General features: G+C 45.1%; 1 long non-coding RNA gene across 4 annotated transcripts; it reads left to right on the top strand.

Moving 5' to 3' along the window:
- Positions 1-1,311: 1,311 nt before the first annotated feature.
- LOC129050750 (uncharacterized) lies at positions 1,312-21,162 on the top strand. Of its 4 annotated transcripts, none has more exons than XR_008514495.1 (9): positions 1,312-1,413; positions 2,680-2,758; positions 3,357-3,562; positions 5,061-5,233; positions 6,913-6,986; positions 7,138-7,278; positions 8,398-8,538; positions 16,283-16,413; positions 21,019-21,162. It is a non-coding gene; the product is annotated as an uncharacterized LOC129050750 (long non-coding RNA). The 4 variants fall into 4 exon arrangements; XR_008514493.1 differs by having other exon boundaries at positions 1,319-1,413; positions 5,082-5,233; XR_008514494.1 differs by lacking the exon at positions 8,398-8,538 and having other exon boundaries at positions 1,319-1,413.
- Positions 21,163-21,896: the final 734 nt, after the last annotated feature.

Genomic DNA, 21,896 nt, shown 5'->3' on the forward strand with positions numbered 1-21,896 from the left:
ATATCTGATTTCTTCGAGCAATGTTTTGTAATTCTCATTTTAGAGATCTTTCACCACCTTGGTATGCTGTATTTTTAGGTATTTTTTTGTGGCTATTGTGAGTAAGACTGCAATCTTGGTTTAGCTCACAGCTTGGATTTTGTTTGTGTATAAGAATGCTACTGACTTTTGCACATCAATTTTGTATCCGGAAACTTTGCTGAAGTTGTTTATCTTTGGAGCTTTGGGGCAGAGACTATGGGGTTTTCTAGGTATAGAATCATATTGTCTCCAAACAGAGATAGTTTGATTGCCTCTCTTTCCATTTGGATGTCTTTTATTTTCATCTCTTTCATGATTGCTCTGGTTAGGATTTTCAGTACTCATTTAGTATGTTGAATAGGAGTGGTTAGAGAGAGCATCCTTGTCTTTTTCTGGTTCTCAAGTAAAATGCTTCCAGCTTTTGTCCATTCAGTAGGATGTTGTCTGTGATTTTGTCATTGATGGCTATTATTAAGTTATGTTTCTTCAATGCCTAATGTGTTGAGGATTTTTAACGTGAAGGAATGCTGAATTTTATGAAAAACTTTTACTTATGGCTGGAACCATATATGACAGTCAAAATTTCAACTGTGGACTGCATCCATGAGAGATTCAGGACCTCAGCAGTGGGCATTGTCCATATGTGAGGGTGACAAACTTAACTTTTGACTGGATATACATATGAGTCACAATTTAAATTGTATGCCAAGCATTATTTGACATATTCTGTACCATGTGAGAGAATTATACCATATGCTAGAGTTTCATAGTCCTCTGAGACTTCTGTGCAGTCAGGAAACCCAGGACATTACCGATTGCCCAAAGCCTAGGTATGGTCAATATCTTCTTTGGGCTTGGTCTAGGTACAATAGTCAAGATTGTGCTTGTGATATGGATGCAGAAATTAGTCAACATCCAGCCTATTGCCAGATCCACATATGACAGTCACAATTCCAACAGTGGACTGCACTCCACTGCACTTCACGCAGATTGTGTGAAGGTGACAATCCTAATTGTTGGCTGTATGTGCCTATGAGAGTCACATTCTCACCTGTCTGGTGGGCCCTGCTGTCACTCTTTATACAATCCAAAGGCTTTATAAAATACATGTGAGTGCTGTAATCTTCTGTGACCTTTTTAAAATTAGGAGACCAAGGACCTTACTTGTTGCACTAAGTCTACCTATGAAAGTCAAAATTTATCCTATTGGCTAACTCCGTGTAAGAAAGTCTTTATTATGACTGTTGCGTGGGCCTAGGTATAGGTCACAATCCCACCTGTTGGTAGGACGAGGGAGGAAAGTCACAACACCTGAATGCTGGGCCAGGGAAATGTCCATATTTCTCCACAAACAGGACTCATGCAGGAAAGTCACATCACCTTTGTTCTGAGGTCAGTAATATGTCACAATTAGGAAGGAAGGAAAGAAAGAAAGAAAGGGAAAAGAGCAGTTTCTAAGATGTGTATCGGGAATACACATTAAAACATATAAGCTATAGATTGGCTACATATTGTTCTTTGTATTAGAGATTCCAGGAACCTGAAGATAATGCATGAGGCAGTTAGTCAGGAACAAAATGTCTTTAAACTAGGAATGGGCAAGGGCCATGGCTGAAGCCCCATACTCATGCTCTCAGGGCCTGATAAGCTTTGCAGACCTCACAGAGCTCAGGCTGCTTTGAGCTTTTCTTCTTTTCTTACCCTTGTGTTCAGAACACAGGAACACTTAAGAAGCAAGTTCAAACAAGAAACTTGCTGAGCCACAAGGAAAATAGCCTGGCAGTGCCCTCCAGGAAGCTGGCCATCACCCTTTTTCCCCACCTTGACTTCAGCTTCCAATACCCACATACCCTGGATCACAAGACCAGCAAATCCGCTCAACAATCTGAGGAGACAGAAGCCACAGAAGGCCCTGGAACCACTGCAGGACCCCTTGGATCACCCTAGGATATACTCACAGCTGTTCTCAGCATTCAGGGGCCGTTTATTTCCATCTTCACATAACACCAAAGAATTTTAAACAGTGACAGGGTAGACTAGCTGAAACCTGGAGCTTGGGACAGCTCAGCACTGTAGTCCCTGGTACACATCTGCCCACCTGCCACCCAAGTGAAGATGCTATTGTCAAGAAATCGGAGTCGCTGCAATGGTGGCACATCAACCTATGGTGCAACAGCAACCAGCCAGTGAAGACTCAACTCAGATCCCTTTCATTATCAAGTGATTGGTTTAAACTTCACAGGATAAAATAAGATATTTTTATTAGCAATTAATATGGGTTAATAGAAAACAAATACAGAAATAACTAACTCTACATTTTTCAGAATAGCCTATCCTAATTGTTTCATATACCTTCTACTATAATTCAAATAGGCTTTGTCCTACAATTTTGCAATGGATGTTAAGATAAAATCATATTTGTTAAGTATGTGAAGATAAGCTTACCATGGAGTTCTTCACTCAGTGTGATAACTTAGAGAACACAATGTTGCAGAGAAAAAAGCAGATGTTTTTGAAAGAATTATGAGGGACACATTTTTAGGTATTGAAATGTATATTCTGACATCAGGAAAATGTGCATCTTATTTTGGACTTTGGTTCATAGTAGGTGCTACTGTACATCTGCTGATGCTGCTGAACTTGTTCTTCACCCTGCAGGTGCAGTGGACATAACCTGAGGTTATCACGCTCTCCGTGACTAGGCTCCACTGCTCTTGGTATAGCAGTGAGATGTCAGGTGAGAGAACTGGACCACAGGCCCTGCCCTGCTGCCCCCACGTTCCACCCCCACCTCCAGGCACACCTTGTTGCCCTGATGTGGTGCTCTCTGAGGAAGTCTTGCAGCTCTTCCACCCAGAGATGGAGAGAGTGGGGTTGCCGATGGCCAGGCAGCAAAAAGCAAATGGGCTGGGTGGCTGGCATGGCAGGCAGCTTCCTGTCCATTAATTGGGGCTAAGTCCATTAGGGGCACTTCTGGCAAAGCTGCACAGGAAGGCCATGGCAGAGGTGGGGTGCAGAGGCCCATCTAGCCCAACCCCCTTCCAAGGCTGCCCCTGCCTACCATCCAGCCTCAGTTTACCCTACTCTGTAGGGAGAATGTTGGCCATTCAAGCCTCTCTACCTGGACTTGATAAGGCTCCCAGGAGCCTCAACACAAAGTCCCCCAACCCCAACCCTCAGAGGTGGGCCATGCATCTTCTCTCCTTCACCTCTTCTTCCTCCAAATGGCCGCTCCTGCTGAGGCCCAGGGTGCTCCAGCTGGGCCTGGGAGTCTTCAGGGCAAAGGGGCATTGTAGGGGGTGCCCCCATCTACTCAGGGAGGCACACTGTGGCAGGCCCACCAATTGGGAGACCCAGAACTCATCAGGCAGCCCAGCTGTGTGAGTGAGCCAGGAGAGGCCTTGAAAGCAGTTAACCAGGAGACACTCCCAGACACCTGCAGAACCAGGAGCCTCAGAGGCAGCCAGGTGGCATCGGTTCACACTGGAATTCGAGACCCTGCACCACCTTCTGCAGAGCTCCAGGCCCTGGCAGGCAACGGGTAAGGATAGCGCCTGAAGCCCTACCTCCTCCTCTTCCTGAAGTCCAGGGCTGCCTCCACCCCCACCCTCACAGCCCAATGTTGTTTCCCCCCTATGGACTAAGGTGGGACCCACCTTCCTGTTTTGTCTCATGGGGAGGCTGGAGTGCATCCCCCAGGATGGAGGCATTAGGGCCCCAGGACAGGGGAGAGGTAGCCTCCTCCCAACAATGACCTCATGCCATCCACCCTCAGAGATATGCCCACCTTTAAGAGGGGGCTGCCAAGGCACAGGTGGATATAATGTGGACAGACACTAGGAAGAGGCACCTCCCAGAGCTCTGATCTACCCTCTCAGGACTCCCAGGCTGGGGGTTGGAGATCCCTGGGGTGACGGAGAGAGCCCAGCAGGCTCTGGCAGTGGTGTTTCTCAGGACTGGAAGACCACAGTGAGTCAATGCTGCCCACTGCCAGACAGTGCCTTCTGACAGGGGGCCCTCCAGTGTCCCGCACAGCCTGAGCCCACCAGGACAGAGACACCTAACACCTGCCTGGGATGGCCGGGTGGGCAGGGGCAAGCAGAGACTCAGGGCAATGGCACCAGGGTGTGTGGTGGGGGCAGGAGCTGCACAGGCAGCTGAACTGGATAAATGTTTATCCTAACCCAGATCTGATCCTTTCCTGGGATCTACTACCCTGGGTTTCCCCCAAGATCTGTCTCTTTGGCTGGTTCCTCTCACCTCCTTGCCTGCTGCACCCCAGAGGGCTCAGGCCATACACCATCTGTCCCCAAGATGTAACTATCCCCACACATCTGTCCCACAAGGACCATCAACAGCACTTGCTTATCTCTTAGCATTTCCAGTATCAGAACTCCACATCCCAACTGTCTCCACTATGGCTGGGCAAAGTCCACCCGCGACTGTTCCAAGCCAAAATGGCTGGGCATGGTTCCCCTGAGCGCTCTCTCACACCCACAGCCCATCTGCTGAGAAGTGCTGCAGCATCCTCCGTACAGCCCCCACAGCCACTCTCCCCTCCTGCTGGACTGTGACAATCGTCTCCTGCTTCCCTTAACCGTTCACTCTAGCCACCCCGTAGCAGCCACCTGAGCCCCCATGCCTGGTTGTACTCACCCCTGTGGTGGTCCACCTCACCCGGAGCCAACATCAAAGTCCCCACAGGCCAGCGCTGGCCTCCTCATGACTCTTGGAAGCCTTGGAGCCCTGTGCCTCAGTCTCTCCATCTGCAGCATGGGAGTCCCCTGCCGCCCACCCCCAGCCTGCCTTCCAGAGCCCAGGGCCAGGCATCAGAGCCATCCCAGTGGCCCGGCCCCTCCTTCATCCTGAGGAGACCCCTACCCTTGGTGTGACCCCAGGAAGTTTGTCCCCCAGTCCTCAGTCCCTTATTGGCCTCTTGGGGGCAGGGCTTGGTGGGTGGAAGGCAGGCCCCACCCCAGCCAGCCTGTGTGCCTGAAATGTAGCCTCACTGTGCTCTCTCATCTTCCTCACCTCCCGAGGATGGTGCATCTGCAATGCAGGAGACGGGGTGAGTGGCTGGTGGCCTCATGACAGCCCATGTCCAGGCACATGCAGCATCTCAGCTAGGGGACGGAGTCTTTCTTTCCCAGGGCGGAGTCTCTGACCTGCCCCAGGAGGATTCCAGGTGCCCCTCACGCAGGCAGTATCTCCTGTGAGTACCCTTCTTTCTACCAGTTATTAGAGAAACTCTGGGGTTGGGGTGCTACAGCCACACCTCTTGAGACCCCGGCAATTCCCCGGAGTGCTGGGCCAGGCAGCTACTCCCTCCCCAAGCAGATGCTGGCAGTGTGCTAGGACCACACCTCCCAGCTGATCTCCATTCAGGTGGTTGGTGGCCAGAACCTTCCTCCTCTCAGCCAGAGTCTGCTTCTTTTCCCACGCAGTCTGCCTCTTTCTACTTTTTCTGTCTGCAGAAGTGACAAGTTGGAGGAATTAGCTAGAATGACCCATATCCCTCCCCAAATTCCCTGTTGGTGGGGGAGATGGAGCGAGGCCTGCAGAAAGACTAGCTTCTTATGCTCTTGTTGCTGCAACACCTTGCACTGTCAACTACCTGGATTCCCTGGGGAATCTCAGGCAAGGGCACGGGGAATCCCAGCAGCCCCGCCTTTCTTTGCCTAACCAGTCCATTCCACCTCTCTTCAGGCTCATTCTCCTCACCCAGCCCAATCTCTGCACTCCTACCCTGCAGCAAAGTGCCTTCCCCTCCCAGGGACTTTTCCAAAACTACGGGGAGGAAGAAGGTCTGAGGTTTTATTGCCCACCTGGGCCTGATAAACCAGGAAACCATGAGAAAGAGCCCCAGAAAGAAAGACCAAGACTACAAAAGAGGCACAGAGAGAAGGCAGAGAACACAAAGGCAAAGAGAGACACAGAACAAAAAAGGAGATAATTCAGACACTTACTATTGGCAGCCTGGTTAACTAGGACTTGAGTGTGGTAGTTAGGGCTGGGACTATTTTGATAGCTGGGTGATGCCAAAGACTTGGTTAGTACAGTAACCATAGGGGCAGAGGCAGGGACTCTAGCCTAGCTCTAAGCCAGCAACTTTAGAAATCTAAGAAAATGTTTTGTTGCTTTCACTAAATAGAGAAAATGAATTGGACATAAACCCTTCTACCTTGAGAATGGAGGATCTCAGAGGAGTGGGGGACAAAAATCAGGGATTGAGAGTGAGTTCCCAGGGACAAACAACCTCACAGCTGTGTGTAGCACATAGACATGATCCATCTTGGCTCATTTGAGCTTCTTAAAGCAGCAGGGAAGGCAATATTCATCTCAGATGAGGTAACTGAGTCTCAGAGGTTGCATAAAGCCACACATCTCTATGTGGCAAAGCTGGGTCTTTAAACCGAGAGCTCTGACTCTAGACACAGAGACCTTCCAGCTCCACCAGCCCCCTGGGAAGCTCCTGAGCACTGCTGGAGGCAGGGATGGGGTGCTGCAGGGATGACCAGATGCTCCAGGCTCTGCCTGCAGCCCCTTACCCCAGCAGGCACTGCCTGCAGCCCTCTACCCCAGCAAGCCCCTCCTAGTGAAACAGAGGCTGAGCACCAGCTCAGGGTTTGGGCATGAGGAGGTCTCAGTTTTACAACAACAGCAGCTGGGAATATCTTTCTGGAATCCAACAAAAGTCTGCCTGCTGCAGTGGACACCTAATTCCTCACAAATATGCCAGGACTTCCTGGGGATCCCTGCTGCTCCCCTTCTTCCTGGATGTATTCTCCAAAATGCATCATGTTTGACGAAGCCTTCTTTTTAGGGTGTCCTCCTCAAATTTCCTCCTATTCTCCTCCTCCTTTCACTGAACCCCATCTTTCTGATTTTCAGAAAGGGGAAAGACAGCAAATGAATGACAAGGACAGGAATCCCTGATTCTTGGCTGAAGCTGGTGGTCTTTATGGGTAAGTTCACCTTCTTCCCACTGGGCAATGAGCTTCCTGAGTGTATACTTACAGCACAAGGCTGGCACACAGGAGTCTACTGAATGAATGAAAAATGAGCAAATGAATCAGATCCAGATTCTTGAGTGTTAGTTTCCATCATCCCCTCCAGCTTGGAGCTACCCGAGAGGGCCTGTTACTGTGATGTCTTCAGCAGTTGCACAAGAAGGAAGCTGCACAGGAAAAGAGCTGGTTTCCGGAAGTTCCCCTGAAATGGGAAGAAGCCTGTGGGTATGCAAAGTGCCACCTGCTGGTAGGTTTAGCATAATCAGAAGGGAAGTACTCCTTGTCCCCCACCTCCACAACACCCACTGCCTCTGGGTGGGCCTCACATGTGTGTCAACTAGCCACCCTGCCCTGCCCCTTTTTGGCTTTCTGAAGCTGCCATGCCCAGGCTGGTAGAGTTTCATTTCTTTTTTTTTTTTGAGATGGAGTCTTGTTCTGTCACCCAGGCTGGAGTACAGTGGTGTGATCTTGGCTCACTGCAACCTCTGCCTCCTGGGATCAAGTGATTCTTGTGCCTCAGCCTCCTGAGTAGCTGGGATTACAGGCACCTGCCACCATCCCCAGCTAATTTTTATATTTTTAGTAGAGATGGCCAGGCTTGTCTCAAACTCTTGGCCTCAAGTGATCCGCCTGCCTCAGCATCCAAAATTGTTGGGATTACAGGTGTCAGCCACTGTGCTGGGCCTCTATTGATTGTCTTTGAGATCAGCAGTAAAGTAAGAGATGAGCGTGGGATCCCCCAGATTCCTCCTGTCTTCGGTATGTTAAGGCTCAGCCTAGAACTGTGCTCAGCCTTCCCATTGTGGCTGAATGTGGGACTCAGGGCATGTCATGTAATCTTTCCAAGTTGAAATTTATGGATAAAGCCCAGATAACAAAAAATAACTTCCATTTATCTCCCTAGGTGTTCTGAGCCTTAAGGTATGGTTGCAGCAATGACGCATTGCAGAACCAAACAATTTAGTCCTTAGGGTAGACTATCCAAAAGCCAATAAACAACAACAAAAAATAAGCTTTCAAACTAACAAGAGAAGACAAGATTGCAGCGCCTTCATAACAGTGTTGCTTTATTGATGCAATGCAAGAAAAACTACGTTAGAATCTATTGATTCTCTTTGAGATTTAGTGATATGCTTTATTCAAATTCTATTCACAAACCACTTCCTCCACTTGTCTTTCACAGGAACTGAAATTGGCCAGTTACAAGCAGAATTGGTTCTACTGTCCTTAGAATCACAGAAGCAGACATGTTTTAGAATACAAAGACACTAAGCTTTCTTTGGGAAACATGTCCTGTTGAGGAAAATAATCTCACTTCTAAACACAAATTAAAAGCATGCCTAACTTTAGATTTATTTGATTACAGAGTCTTTCTCGGGGCAGTTTTAGAACAGGTTCCTGTTGGCATCAGAGAGCCAATAAAAAATCCAGGAGAAGAAGTAACACAACAACTTAGAGAAACAAGGTTGTTCATTTTTTAAACAGCATTGAATTCATATTTACACTGGTGAGTCAACTTATTTATACATACCCTGTAGGTTTTGCATCTCCAGAATTTGTTAGCATTCCGAGGATGATAAACTGTATCTTGAATTATTTGTGAAAAAATAGTAGATGACACCTGGTGGTGTTTATTGAAACTATTATTCAGGTGTAGAGCCAGAGAAACTCAGCAGAAAGGAAGAAGGCCAGGTTTTTAGATGTCACGATGGATGGTTAAGAATTTCAGCTTTGGGGCAGTGTTATAATACTCAAGTTATTTGCCTCTGGTCCTCATTTTCTCCATCTCTAGCATCGGTTCTGAACTCAGGGTTTTCTGCAAGTATTAAATGGAATAACGCATGCTGAGATATCTGTGTGGGCCCGCCCAGGGTTAAGAATCCAATAAATGGTAGCTCATATATCATCATTATTACAGAGAATCTTTGCATGTTTATATTTCATCTTTGGAAAAGAATTAAATTTGTTGAAAAATAAAAAAAGGAGAGTAAGTCTCAGACCTCCTTAGCATGTGTTCTCTCTCAGTTCTAAGAAGGGATGTTGTCTCCCTACGCCCCCAGCATGGAACTGGCAGGATGGAGGGGTTAGTTAGCAGGCAGGGTGAGGAAACACGCAGAGGTTTCACTTTTTCCGTCTTCCCTGTGTAGCTGCAGCATTTGGCTTGATAACTTGTGAATTCCAAGATCAGAAGACCCACCTGAATTGAATTACCAGTGCCCCAATCTTTCCAAATTATATAATGATTTTTAAAAAATTAATTAATTAATTACTTTTATTGAGACAGGGTCTCGCTCTGTTGCCCAGGCTGGAGTACAGTGGCAGGGTCTCAGCTCACTACAACCTGCGCCTCCCAGGTTCAAGGGACTACCCTGCCTCAGCCTCCTGAGTAGTTGGGATTACAGGTGTGTGCCACCACACCCAGCTAATTTTTGTATTTTTAGTGGAGACGGGGTTTCACCATGTTGGCCAGGCTGGTCTTGAACTCCTGATCTCAAGTCATCTGCCCGCATTGGCCTCCCAAAGTGCTGAGATTACAGGTGTGAGCCACCATGCCTGGCTCATGGTAATAATTATAATAATATTCTTCTTTTTTTTCCATATCACTGTGTTATATTGTAGCACAGGACACTAAAGTTGGACCAATGACCATTGGCTAGGAGCCCACTGGGATTCTGATGGTTATTGACTGCATTTGTATGTCCTCTGCAGATTCACATGTTGAAATCCTAACCCCCAATGGGATGATATTAGAAGGTAGGGCCTTTGAGAGGTGATTAGGTCATGAGGGTGGGGCCGTTATGATGGGATTAGTGCCCTTATAAAAGAGACAGGAAAGGCCAGGTGAGGTGGCTCACACCTGTAATCCCAGCACTTTGGGAGGCCAAAACAGTGGATCACTTGAGGTTGGGAGTTCAAGACCAGTCTGGCCAACATGGTGAAACCCTGTCTCTCCTAAAAATACAAAAGTTAGCCAGGCATGGTGGTGCATGCCTGTAGTCCCAGCTTCTTGGGAGGCTGAGGCAGGATAATTGCTTGAGCATGGAAGGCAGAGGTTGCAGTGAGCCAAGATTGTGCCATTGCACTCCAGCCTGGGTGACAGAGTGAGTGAGACTCTGTGTCAAAAAAAAAAAAAAAAAAGGGAAAGAGCTTGCTTCTCTCTCTGCTCTCCACCATGTAAGGTCACAGTGAGAAGGCAGCTGTCTGTGAACCAGGAACAGGGCCCTTGCCAGAATCCAATCGTGTTGGCACCCTGATCTCAGTCTTCCAGCCTCCAGAACTTTGAGAAATAAATGTTTCATTGTTTAAGCGCCCCAGCCTATGGTAATTTGTGACAGCAAACTGGACTGACAAAAACAAAGATCATTCCAAAAAATAAGAGCCCTTTTTTTGTTTTTCTTTCTGATTCTGGCTCTCAGGTACCACCATGGCAGGTTATTTGGGCTCTCTAAACAACTGATCTGGGATCAAGAGAGATACAGATTTCCCATTTGTCTGTCTCCCTCTGTGAATGACAACTCTAGATTTTATCTAATATCTGTGGGAAAAACATTCAGCAAAGGGAGAGGCCAGTCCACCAACATGCAGAGGCAGCAATGGTCAGGAGAATCCGCCTCACATCATGCAGCCCTCACCCTACCTTGTCTGAAAATGATAATCATGCTGCCATTTATAGTGACTCTCTTAGGGGTCAGATGGTGGTGGTAGTTTGACAAATTTTATTTCTGAATCTCACAACACATTTTTAGGCAGTTATGATTGCTCCCATTTTACAGATGAGGTAACTGAGGCCTGAGCGTCACAGCTAACAAGTAGAAAGGCCAGGATTTGGGCTCCAGAGCCTGCATTTAAACCATTATTCTATTTTTACTATGTGATTTTTGGGAAGGCACATAACCTTTTAGAGGATCAGTACCCTCTTAAGCAAGACAGACATAAGAATTCTATCACGCCTGTAATCCCAGCACTTTGGGAGGCTGAGGCAGGTGGATCACAAAGTCAGGCGATCGAGACCATCCCGGCTAACACAGTGAAACCCTGCCTCTACTACTAAAAATACAAAAAATTAGCCAGGCGTGGTGGCAGGCACCTGTAATCCCAGCTACTTGGGAGGCTGAAGCAGGAGAATGGTGTGAACCCAGGAGGCAGAGGTTGCAGTGAGCCAAGATCTCGCCTCTGCACTCCAGCCTGGGCGACAGAGTGAGACTCTGTCTCAAAAAATAAAAATAAAAAAATAAAAAAAACCCAAGAATTCTATTTTGCAATAAGCACAGATAAAGATGTTCAGTCAGAGAAATGCAAATTAAGGAATCCTTGCCAGAACAATCAAGCGAAAGAAAGAAAGAAAGGACATGCAAATTGCTGATGATATGATTGTATACATAGAAAACCCTAAAGACTCCCCCAAAAGACTTCTAGATTTGATAAATGAATTCAATAAAGTCTTAGGTTACAAAATCAATGTATACAAATCAGTAGCACTGCTACTCATCAACGGCCAACCTGAGAATCAAATCAAGAACTCAATCTTTTTTTACAATAGCTTCAAAAAACAAAACAAAACAAAAACAATCCCAGGAATATACTTAACCATGAAGATGAAAGATCTCTGCAAGGAGGACTACAAAATTGTGCTGAATGAAACTGTAGATGACACAAACAAATGGAAACATGTTCCATGCTCATGGATTGGAAGAATCAATATCATGAAAATGACCACACTGCCCAGTGAAATCTACAGATTCAATGTAATTCCTGTAAAAATACCAACTTTGTTTTTCACAGAATTAGAAAAAACAATCCTAAAATTCATATGGCACCAAAAAAGGGCCCAAATAGTTCAAAGCAATCCTAAGTGAAAGAACAAATCTGGAGGCATCATATTACTTTACAAATTATACTACAAGACTATAGTTATCAAAACAGCATAGTACTGATATAAAAGTAGATACATAGACCAATGGAACAGAATGGATAACCCATAAATAAAGCCAAATACTTACAACCAACTGATCTTCAACAAATCATACAAAAGCATAAATTGAAGAAAGGACACTCTATTCAACAAATAATCCTGGGAAAACTGGATAGCCACATGTAAAAGAATAAAACTGGATCCCTATCTCTCACCATATATAAAAATCAACTCAAGATGGGTTAAAGACTTGAATCTAAGACCTGAAACTATAAAAATTCTAGAAAAAAAAAATTGGAAAAACTATTCTGGGCATTGGCCTAGGCAAGGAATTTGTGCCTAAGATCCCAAAAGCAAATGCAATAAAAACAAAAATAAATTCACGGGATCTAATTAAACTAAAAGCCTTCAGCACAGCAAAAGAAATAATCATCAGACTAAACAGATGATTCACAGAATGGGAGAAAATATTTGCAAACTATATATCTGACAGAGGCCTAATATCCAGAATCTACAAGGAGCTCAAACAAATCAGTAAGAAAAAAACAAATAATCCCATCAAAAAGTAGGCAAATGACATGAATAGACATCTCTCAAAAGAAGATATACAAATGAAAAAATGCTCAACCTCACTAATCATCAGGGAGATGCATATTAAAACCACAGTGACATACCTCCTTACCCCAACCAGAATAGCCATTATTAAAAAGTCAAAAAGCAATAGATGCTGGTGTGGATATAGTTAAAAGGGAATGGTTATGTCCTGCTGGTGGGAATGTAAATTAGTACAACCTCTATGGAAAACAGTATAGAGATTTCTCAAAGAACTACAAGCAGATCAACCATGTGATCCAGCAATCCCACTACTGGGTATCTACCCAAAGGAAAAGAAGTCATTCTATCTGGAAGACACCTGCATGCATATGTTTATTGCAGTACAATTCACAATTGCAAAGATAAGGAATCAGCCTAAGTGCCCATCAGGTGATGAGTGGATAAAGAAAATGTAATATACATATACCATAGAATACTACTCAGCCATAAAAAAGAAAGAAATAATGTCTTTTGCAGCAACTTGGATAGAGCTGAAGGCCATTATTCCAAGTGAAGGAACTTGGGAATGGAAAACCAAATATCACATGTTGTCACTCATAATTGGAAGCTAAGCTATGGGTTTGCAAAGGCATATACAGTGGTATAATGGACATCAAAGACTCAGAAAGGAGGAGGGTGGGAGGGGGTGAGGGACTGAAAAACTGCATTATTGGGTACAGTTTACACTGTTTGGGTGATGAGTACACTAAAATCTCAGACTTGACCACTGTACAATTCATCCATATAACCAAAAACTACTTGTACCCCTAAAGCTACTGAAATAAAAAGAATTGCAAGTGAAAACCACAAGGAGCTGTCACCTCACACCTGTTAGGATGGCCATTATCAAAAAGATCAAAGAAAACAAGTGTAGCCAAGGATGCAGAGAAAAAGGAACCCTTGTTCACTGTTGGTGGGAATGTAAACTGGTACAGCTGCTATGGGAGACAGTGTGGAAGATCCCCCAAAACCTAAAAATAGAACATGATCCAGCAATTCTACTACTGGGTATATATCCAAAGGAATTGAAATCAGTCTGTTGAAGAGATAACTGCACTCTCATGTTCATGGCTGCACTATTCACAGCAGCCAAGATGGGAAATCAAGTTAAGTGTCCATCAATGGATAAAGAAAATGTAGTTTATATACACAATGGGGGCATATTCAGCTATTACAAAGAAGGAAATCCTGTCATTTGTGACAAGACAGATGAACCTGGAGGACACTATGCCAAGTAAAATAAGCCAGGTACAAAAAGACAAATACTGTGTGACCGCACTTCTTCTTCTTCTTTTTTTTTTTTTTTTTGAGATGGAGTTTTGCTCTTGTCACCCAGGCTGGAGGCAATGGCATGACCTTGGCTCACTGCAACCTCTGCCTCCCAGGTTCCAGTGATTCTCCTGCTTCAGCCTCCCGAGTAGCTGGGATTACAGGCATGTACCACCATGCCCGGTTACTTTTTGTATTTTTAGTATAGATGGGGTTTCACCATGTTGGCCAGGCTAGTCTCGAACTCCTGACATCAAGAGATCCACCCGCATTGGCCTCCCAAAGTGCTGGGATTAGAGGCGTGCGCCACCTCACCCAGCCTTGTGTGATGTCACTTCTATGTGGAACCTAAAAACGTTGAACCCTTAGATGTAGAAAGTAGAATAGTGGTTACCAGGGGCTGGGAGTGGGGAGTGGTGGAGTGGGGAGGGAATCAGATGTTGGTCAAAGGATACAAAGTTTCAGTTAAATATAAAGAATAAGTTTTTGAGATCTATTGCACAGCATGGTGACTGTAGTTAAAAATAACATATAGTATATTGCAAAATTGTTAAGACAATGTATTTCAAATGTTCTCATCACAGAAAATGATGTGCATGAGGTGATTAATAGGTAAATTAGCTAGATTTGATTATTCCATAATGTACACATATATCAAAATGTCACATCATACCCCATAGTTATATACAATATACAATTGTTATTTGTCAAAGATAAAAAATATGTAAAAATATATTTTTAAAAAAAGATGCTCAGCATTATTAATCATCAGAGAGATGCAAATTACAACCACAATGAGATACAACTTCATACTCACTAGGATGGCTATAATAAAACAGACAATCACAAGTATTAGCAAGTGTTGGAGACATCATATCCTTCATACATTGCTGGTAGGAATGCAAAATGGTTCAAATTCTTTCGAAAACAGGTGTTTCCTCAAAAAGTCCAACATAGGCCAGGCATGGTGGCCCACACCTGTGATCCCAGCAGTTTGGGAAGTTGAGGCAGGAGGATGGTCTGACCCCAGGGGTTTGCAACTAGCCTGGGCAATATAGTCAGAATCAGTCTCTTAAAAAGAAAAAGTTAGTGGTGTGTGCCTGTAGTCCCAACTACTCTGGAGGTTAAGGTGGGAGGATTGCTTGAACCCGGGAGGTCAAGGCTGCAGTGAGGTATGATTGTGCCACTGCATTCCAGCCTGGGTGACAGAGCAAGACCGTCTCAAAAAAAAAAAAAAATCAACATAGAGTTATCTTATGACCCAACAATCCCACACCTAGGCATATACCCAAGAGAACTGAATATATATGTCTGCACAAAAACTGGTACACAAATGTTTAGAGCAGCATTATTTATAATAGCCCAAAAGTGGAAACAACTCAAAGGTCTATCACCTGATAAATGGATAAATAAAATGCAGTCTATCCATGTAACAGAATATTATTTGGCAAAAAGAAGCAATGAAGTGCTGATACTGCTATAACATGGGTGAACCCTGAGAACATGTTGAGTGAAAGAGACCATTCGCAAAAGACTACACATTGTATGATTCCATTTATATGAAATGTCCAGAAGAGACCAATCCAAAGGGAGAGAAAGTAATTAGTGGTTGCCTCGGGCTGGGAACAGAGCAATGTTGGGGAGTGACTGCTCCTGGGTACAGGGTTTCTTCTTGGGGTTATGAAAATGTTCAGGAATTAGATGGTGACGATGGTTGTGCAACTTTGTGAATAAACTAAAAACCAGTGAATTGCACGCTTTAAAATAAAGTGGTGAATTTTATGATATGTGAATTATACCTGAAAAAAAAAGTCAATGAATGCTTAATGCAGAAAATAAGAAATGAAGGAAACAGAAATTGCAATTGCAGCATCCGGAGATAACCACTGCAAATGTTTTGATGTTGATTTCCAGACTCTTATGTAAGTCTATACATCTTTGGAAAATAAACTGGGATCATATAGCCCATATGCTTTAGTGAAAGTTTTGTTTTTATGTTGTTAGTACTTTTCCTCTGCATTAAGAAATAGTCTCCCGGCCGGGCGCGGTGGAACACGGCTGTAACCCCAGCACTTTGGGAGGCCGAGACGGGCAGATCACGAGGTCAGGAAATCAAGACTAATCGAGACCTGGCTAACACGGTGAAACCGTCTCTACTAAAAATACAAAAAATTAGCCGGGCGTGTTGGCAGGCGCCTGTAGTCCCAGCTACTTGGGAGGCTGAGGCAGGAGAATGGCGTGAACCCGGGAAGCGGAGCTTGCAGTGAGTAGAGATCGCGCCACTGCACTGCAGCCTGGGGGACAGAGCAAGACTCCGTCTCAAAAAAAAAAAAAAAAAAAAAAAAGAAAAGAACACAGAAAAAAAGAAATAGTCTCCCTAAGTATCTGTGGGTTTCACCTCTATGTCTTCTCAAATGTTTTGCCTTCCCATATTTCTCTGCCAAGCCATGCTCCTCTTCCCTACTCTCTTCTTCAGGAGAAATTTCCGAATTCATCTGCTCCACCTCCCTTTGGCGCCTCCACCCCCCTCAGTGCCTCTGTCTCCCCTGACCGCCTGCCAGAGCTGCTAGAGGAACCAAGGGGAACTGAAGCCTTCCGGAACATGAGGTTTGTGGGACTCGGTTGTTCTGGAGGACAGAGTGAAGGTCAAGACCAGCAGAGTTAGGTGGGCACGTGCACTCCAGAGCATGCATACAAGGGGAGGGGAGAGAGCGAGGTCCAAGGAACACCCAACTGGGCCCAAGAAGGAGTTGGGGAAGGGCACTGACAGGCAGATTATGTGGCCAGAGGTTCTGGTGTCAGGTCCTGGCTCTCCTTCTTCCTTGCCCTTGGTGGGCCTCAATTCCAACAGCTCTAAAAGAGGGAACCGAGTGTTAAACTTTTCCCAACAGTGACACCAACTGTCTGAGCTCCCAGGCTTGACCCACCTCCAGAGGTTCACCCAGGGAACTGGCCCTTCCAGATGCTTCTGTCATGCCACCTAGATGTCTCCATCAGAAGGAAAGGGACAGTGATGCTATCACAGGGAAAGCTGAATTTGCTCTAATTCACTGAGGGAGAGAGTTCCCATCTAATTTTTACTACTTCCAAGTTACTTGTATCCTACTCAGGGCTCTGAAGTTGGGGCCTCACCCTATCTTCCACATGTCCTCAGGCTGTGGTTCCCAAACTTGAATGTGCACCAGGATCACCTGGAGGGCATCATGAAACACACCAGCCCCACTTCCAGAGCCTCTGAGCTCATGGTCTGGGCTGGGGCTGGAGACATTGCATTTCTAGTACGTTTCCAGGTGACGCCGCAAGGAGCACCATTCAAGGAGCACCATTCAACAGCCTCACCTCTTTCTTGCTCCCCCAGCCACCTGCAGCAAATGTCTCCCCACTAAAGTGGGGGCTCCCAGTGATTTTGGTGGCTTTCACCATTCTGGGGATAGTTTGATTGCCATTTCAATATCCTTTAATTCTTTTGGTGGATAGATGGATGATGGAGAGGGTAGGGGTGAGGGGTGGGGATGAAGGAAAAAAAGGCACCAGAGCTTTATTAATAAATGGTAGATTGAGAGGCCAAGGTGGGCAGACCACTTGAGGTCAGGAGATTGAGAACAGCCTGGCCAACATAGTGAAACTCTGTCTGTACTAAAAATACAAAAATTAGCCAGACGTGGTGGCGTGTGCCTGTAATTCCAGCTACTGGGGAGGCTGAGCCAGGAGAATCTCTTGAACCGGGGAGGCAGATGTTGCAGTGAGCCAAAATCACACTACTGCACTCCAGCCTGGGCCACAGAGCAATACCCTGTCTTAAAAAAAAAAAGGATAGTCAGTATTTATTTGCACGCTGATCATTCTGATCACAAAGCTCCCTCTTGGAATCATTCTACTAGGTTCCCTTGGAAACATTTTGTTTTTTCGTTTTGAGACAGAGTCTTGCTCTGTCGCCAGGCTGGAGTGCAGTGGCTCAATCTCAGTTCACTACAACCTCTGCCTCCTGGGTTCACGTGATTTTCCTGCCTCAGCCTGCTGAGTAGCTGGGACTACAGGCATGTACCAACATGCCCAGCTAATTTTTGTATTTTTGGTAGAGACGGGGCTTTACCATGTTGGCCAGGATGGTCTCGATCTCTTTACCTCGTGATCTGCCCACCTTGGCCTCCCAAAATGCTGGGATTACAGGCGTGAGCCACTGTGCTTAGCCTGGTAACATTTTAATAGAGAACCAGCTGTTAGGTTGAAGAAACTACTTCCCAGCCAATTTCTGGCAGTGTGTTAGGGACATTTCCAATGAGATGATTCAAATAACACACTTTAAACAAGGCCTGACATAGAACCAGTATACAACACATTTCCCTAGGAGTACATCCCACAGCATAGAGATCAGCAGTACAGGCTCTAGATCAGAAGGTCTGGGGTTGGATCCTGGCTCTGCTACTTGTTAACTGTGTGACTTTGGGCAAGTTAGTTAAGCTCTCTGTAACTCAGTCTTCTCACCTGTGAAGTGGGGATGGGGATAATAGTACTCCCAGGCTTATAATGAATAATGGAATTGTTATCTGTAAAATACTTACGACAATGCCTGGCTCAAAAGGAGCATTTAATCAACATGGGCTATCAGTCCTGGTTCAATGCTTTTGTGCAAACTGAAGCATAAAGATCACTGTAAAGGCAAATCACATGGGCTGGGCCCCCACTGGGGTTATTCTAGATGCTTCTCTCCACTAATAAGGCTACTTGACAGGCAAAATAGATGCTAAGAATGTGAGTTGGAGTCATACTCCCTGGATTCAATCCTGGCTAAAAAACTCCTTCTTAGTTATGTGAGCTAGAACAAGGTGCCTCACCTCTTTTATCTGTTAAGTGGGGACAGTAGTGGTATCTACTTCACAGGATGGTGTGATGGTTAACACTGAGTGTCAACTTGATTGGACTGAAGGATGCAAAGTATTGATCCTGGGTGTGTCTGTGAGGGTGTTGCCAAAGGAGATTAATATTTGAGTCTGTGGGCTGGGAAAAGCAGACCTACCCTTAATCTGGGTGGGTACCACCTAATCATCTGCCAGCATGGCCAGGATATAAAGCAGTCAGAAAAATGTGAAAAGGCTAGACTGGCCTAGCCTCCCAGCCTACATCTTTCTTCCATGCTGGATGCTTCTTGCCCTTGAACATCAGTCTCCAAGTTCTTCAGTTTTGGGACTCGAACTGGCTTTCCTTGCTCCTCAGCTTGCAGACAGCCTATTGTGGGACCTTGTGATCACGTGAGCTTATACTTACTAAACTCCTGTATATATCCATCCTATTAGTTCTGTCCCTCTAGAGAACCCTAACTAATACAGATAATTTCGAGGATGACCCTAGTCAAACTGCAGGAATGAAGCTTAAGAACAGTGCCCAGTGTCCAGGCATGGTGGCTGATGCCTGTAATCCCAGCACTTTGGGAGGCCAAAGTGGGCGGATCACCTGAGGTCAGGAGTTTGAGACCAGCCTGACCAACATGGAGAAAACCCATCTCTACTAAAAATACAAAATTAGCCAGGTGTGGTGGCACATGCCTGTAATCCCAGCTACTCAGGAGGCTGGGGCAGGAGGATTGCTTGAACCCGGGAGGCGGAGGTTGCTGTGAGCCAAGATCATGCCATTCCACTCCAGCCTGGGCAAAAAGAGAAAAAAAAAAAAAAAAAAACAGTGCCCAGCATGCACTGCAAGTCCAATACATGTTTGACAGTATTCAGAGGGAGTCGGCACTACACATGGTTTGAGAGTCACAAATCTGTTTCTCCAAAGCACATCACCTGCCAGGTCTGTGTAAAACTGCACAGATTAGGAAGACGCATATGAGAGCACAATCGTGGCCTGAACTCGTTAGGTTCTTGGACTTATTTGTTTACAACGATCCACCCCATGTTTTATTTTTCTTATGTAGTCTTTCTCTCCAAATTCCAAAGGCCTTGGTGGTATTGTTTTTTGAACTGATGTGTGAAATGCACTACACCTCAGATGGGTTTCTTCTCGGCTTGCAACTAATGCATTTTTTATAAAGCTCTGTATCCAGTTTCCTTTCAAACTACAGAGAGGATATCCTTTTCCTGTTAAGCTGTAAAATTATTTATTTTCCTTCAAAGTAAAGCATTAACCTCCAGAGTTCTGTAAAATAGGTTTGATGTACATGTTGTGGGAGTAACAAGGAGCTGGAAGCTGAAGTTTTCATTGGAGTTCATATGATACATGAGAAGCCTCTTATTATATTTCAAGATATTTCAGGTTTTCCTGACAGTATCCAAGAAGCAAGCATTACATATATACTGATACATATACCACTGAGTTTTTTCCTTTACCGTTTTTTTAGTAAATGATATGTGTTCATTTTAGAAAACTTGAAGCATATAATTTTTAAAAATCGCATGTAGTTCTACCAGCCAGAGATAACCACTTTTTTCTGTACATGATTGTAAATACTCCTCTTCAAAATGTGATCAGGCAGCCGGGCACGGTGGCTCACGTCTGAAATCCCAGCACTTTGGAAAGCCGAGGCAGGCAGATCATGAGGTCAGGAGTTCGAGACCAGCCTGGCCAACATGGTGAAACCCCGTTTCTACTAAAAATACAAAAATTAGCTAGGCATAGTGGCGCACACCTGTAATCCCAGCTACTCAGGAGGCTAAGGCAGAAGAATTACTTGAACCTGGGAGGCAGAGGTTGCAGTGAGCCAAGATTATGGCACTGCACTGCAGGCTGGGTGACAGGGCAAGACTTGGTCTGAAAGAAAGAAAGAGAGAGAGACAGAAAGAAAGAAAGAGAAAAAGAAAGAAAGAAAGAGAGAAAGAAAGAAAAAGAAAGAAAAAGAAGGAAAAGAAAGAAAGAAGGAAAGAAAGAAAGAAAGAAAGCGGGTCTCACCATACTGCTCAGGCTGGTCTTGAACTCCTGGCCTCAAGCAGTCCTCCTGCTTTGACCTCTCAAGGTGCTGGGATTAGAGGCTAGAGGCTTGAGCCACTGCACCCAGCCACTCTCTCACATTTTTTAAAGCGTTTTTTGGGGGGCTTTTCTCCTGCCGATATGGTTTGGCTCTGTGTCCCCACTCAAATCTCATTTTGAATTGTAATTCCCACGTGTCAAGGGAGGGGCCTGATGGGAGGTGGTTGGATCATGGGGGTGGTTTCCCCCAAACTATTCTCGTGATAATGAGTGAGTTATCATGAGATCTGATGGTTTTCTGTTTGGCAGTTCCTCCTTCATTTTCTCTGTTTCCTGCCACCTTGTGAAGATGTGCTTGCTTCTCCTTCACCTTTTGCCATGACTATAAGTTTCCTGAGGCCTCCCCAGGCACGTGGAACTGTGAGTCAATGAAACCTGTTTCCTTTATAAATTATCCAGTCTTGGGTGTTTCTTTATAGCAGTGTGAAAATGGAAGAACACACCTGCATTCAATCTTTCCAATGACTTCGACTAATTTCGCCAACTTCCACCACCTCCTAAAGCTGTATGCTATCATAACGACAGGGTCATGGTGCCTGCAGGCTCCTGGCTAGGAGTCAGTGTCCAGCCAGTGTCCGGGAGTCAGTGGGACATTTAAAATAAGTCCACTCTGCCATGTCTAGTGAACTGATTGCATTGGGGCAAGGCATGGAAGGAACGGGCTGTGGTTATTGTTGCCAGGCAATATTAATGGGGGCAGGTAGGAAGGACAAATGCACTTGAACACCGCATGGTATAATGATAGAAACAAACACAAAATCTTAACAAGAGTCAAAGCTACCTGTGGCTCTCAGTCCATGTTCTAGGAAGCATCAGTGAGAGTCAGGAGGGCGAGAAGTTGGTATAGCTTCACACTAGTGAAATATTTCCCAGAAGGACAGAGCACCATTACTGTGTGCATCACCAGAGGGGGATGGGGTTAGCCTGGGTGTTGTTAATTGAGTCACTTCTGATGTTTTCTGTCTGATAGTTACAAATACATCATTTTTGGAGGGTACTTAATTTAATAATATACAGAGTAAGTATCCTCTATTTTAATGTATTCTCTTTCTCCCTCCATTGCTAGAGTATAGCAGAAAATAGTTTTTCTAACTGAATATGCAACTGGGCCACCACTTCATTGAAAC

This window comes from Pongo abelii, chromosome 18 (assembly GCF_028885655.2).
Source record: "Pongo abelii isolate AG06213 chromosome 18, NHGRI_mPonAbe1-v2.0_pri, whole genome shotgun sequence".
Lineage (NCBI taxonomy): Eukaryota > Metazoa > Chordata > Mammalia > Primates > Hominidae > Pongo > Pongo abelii.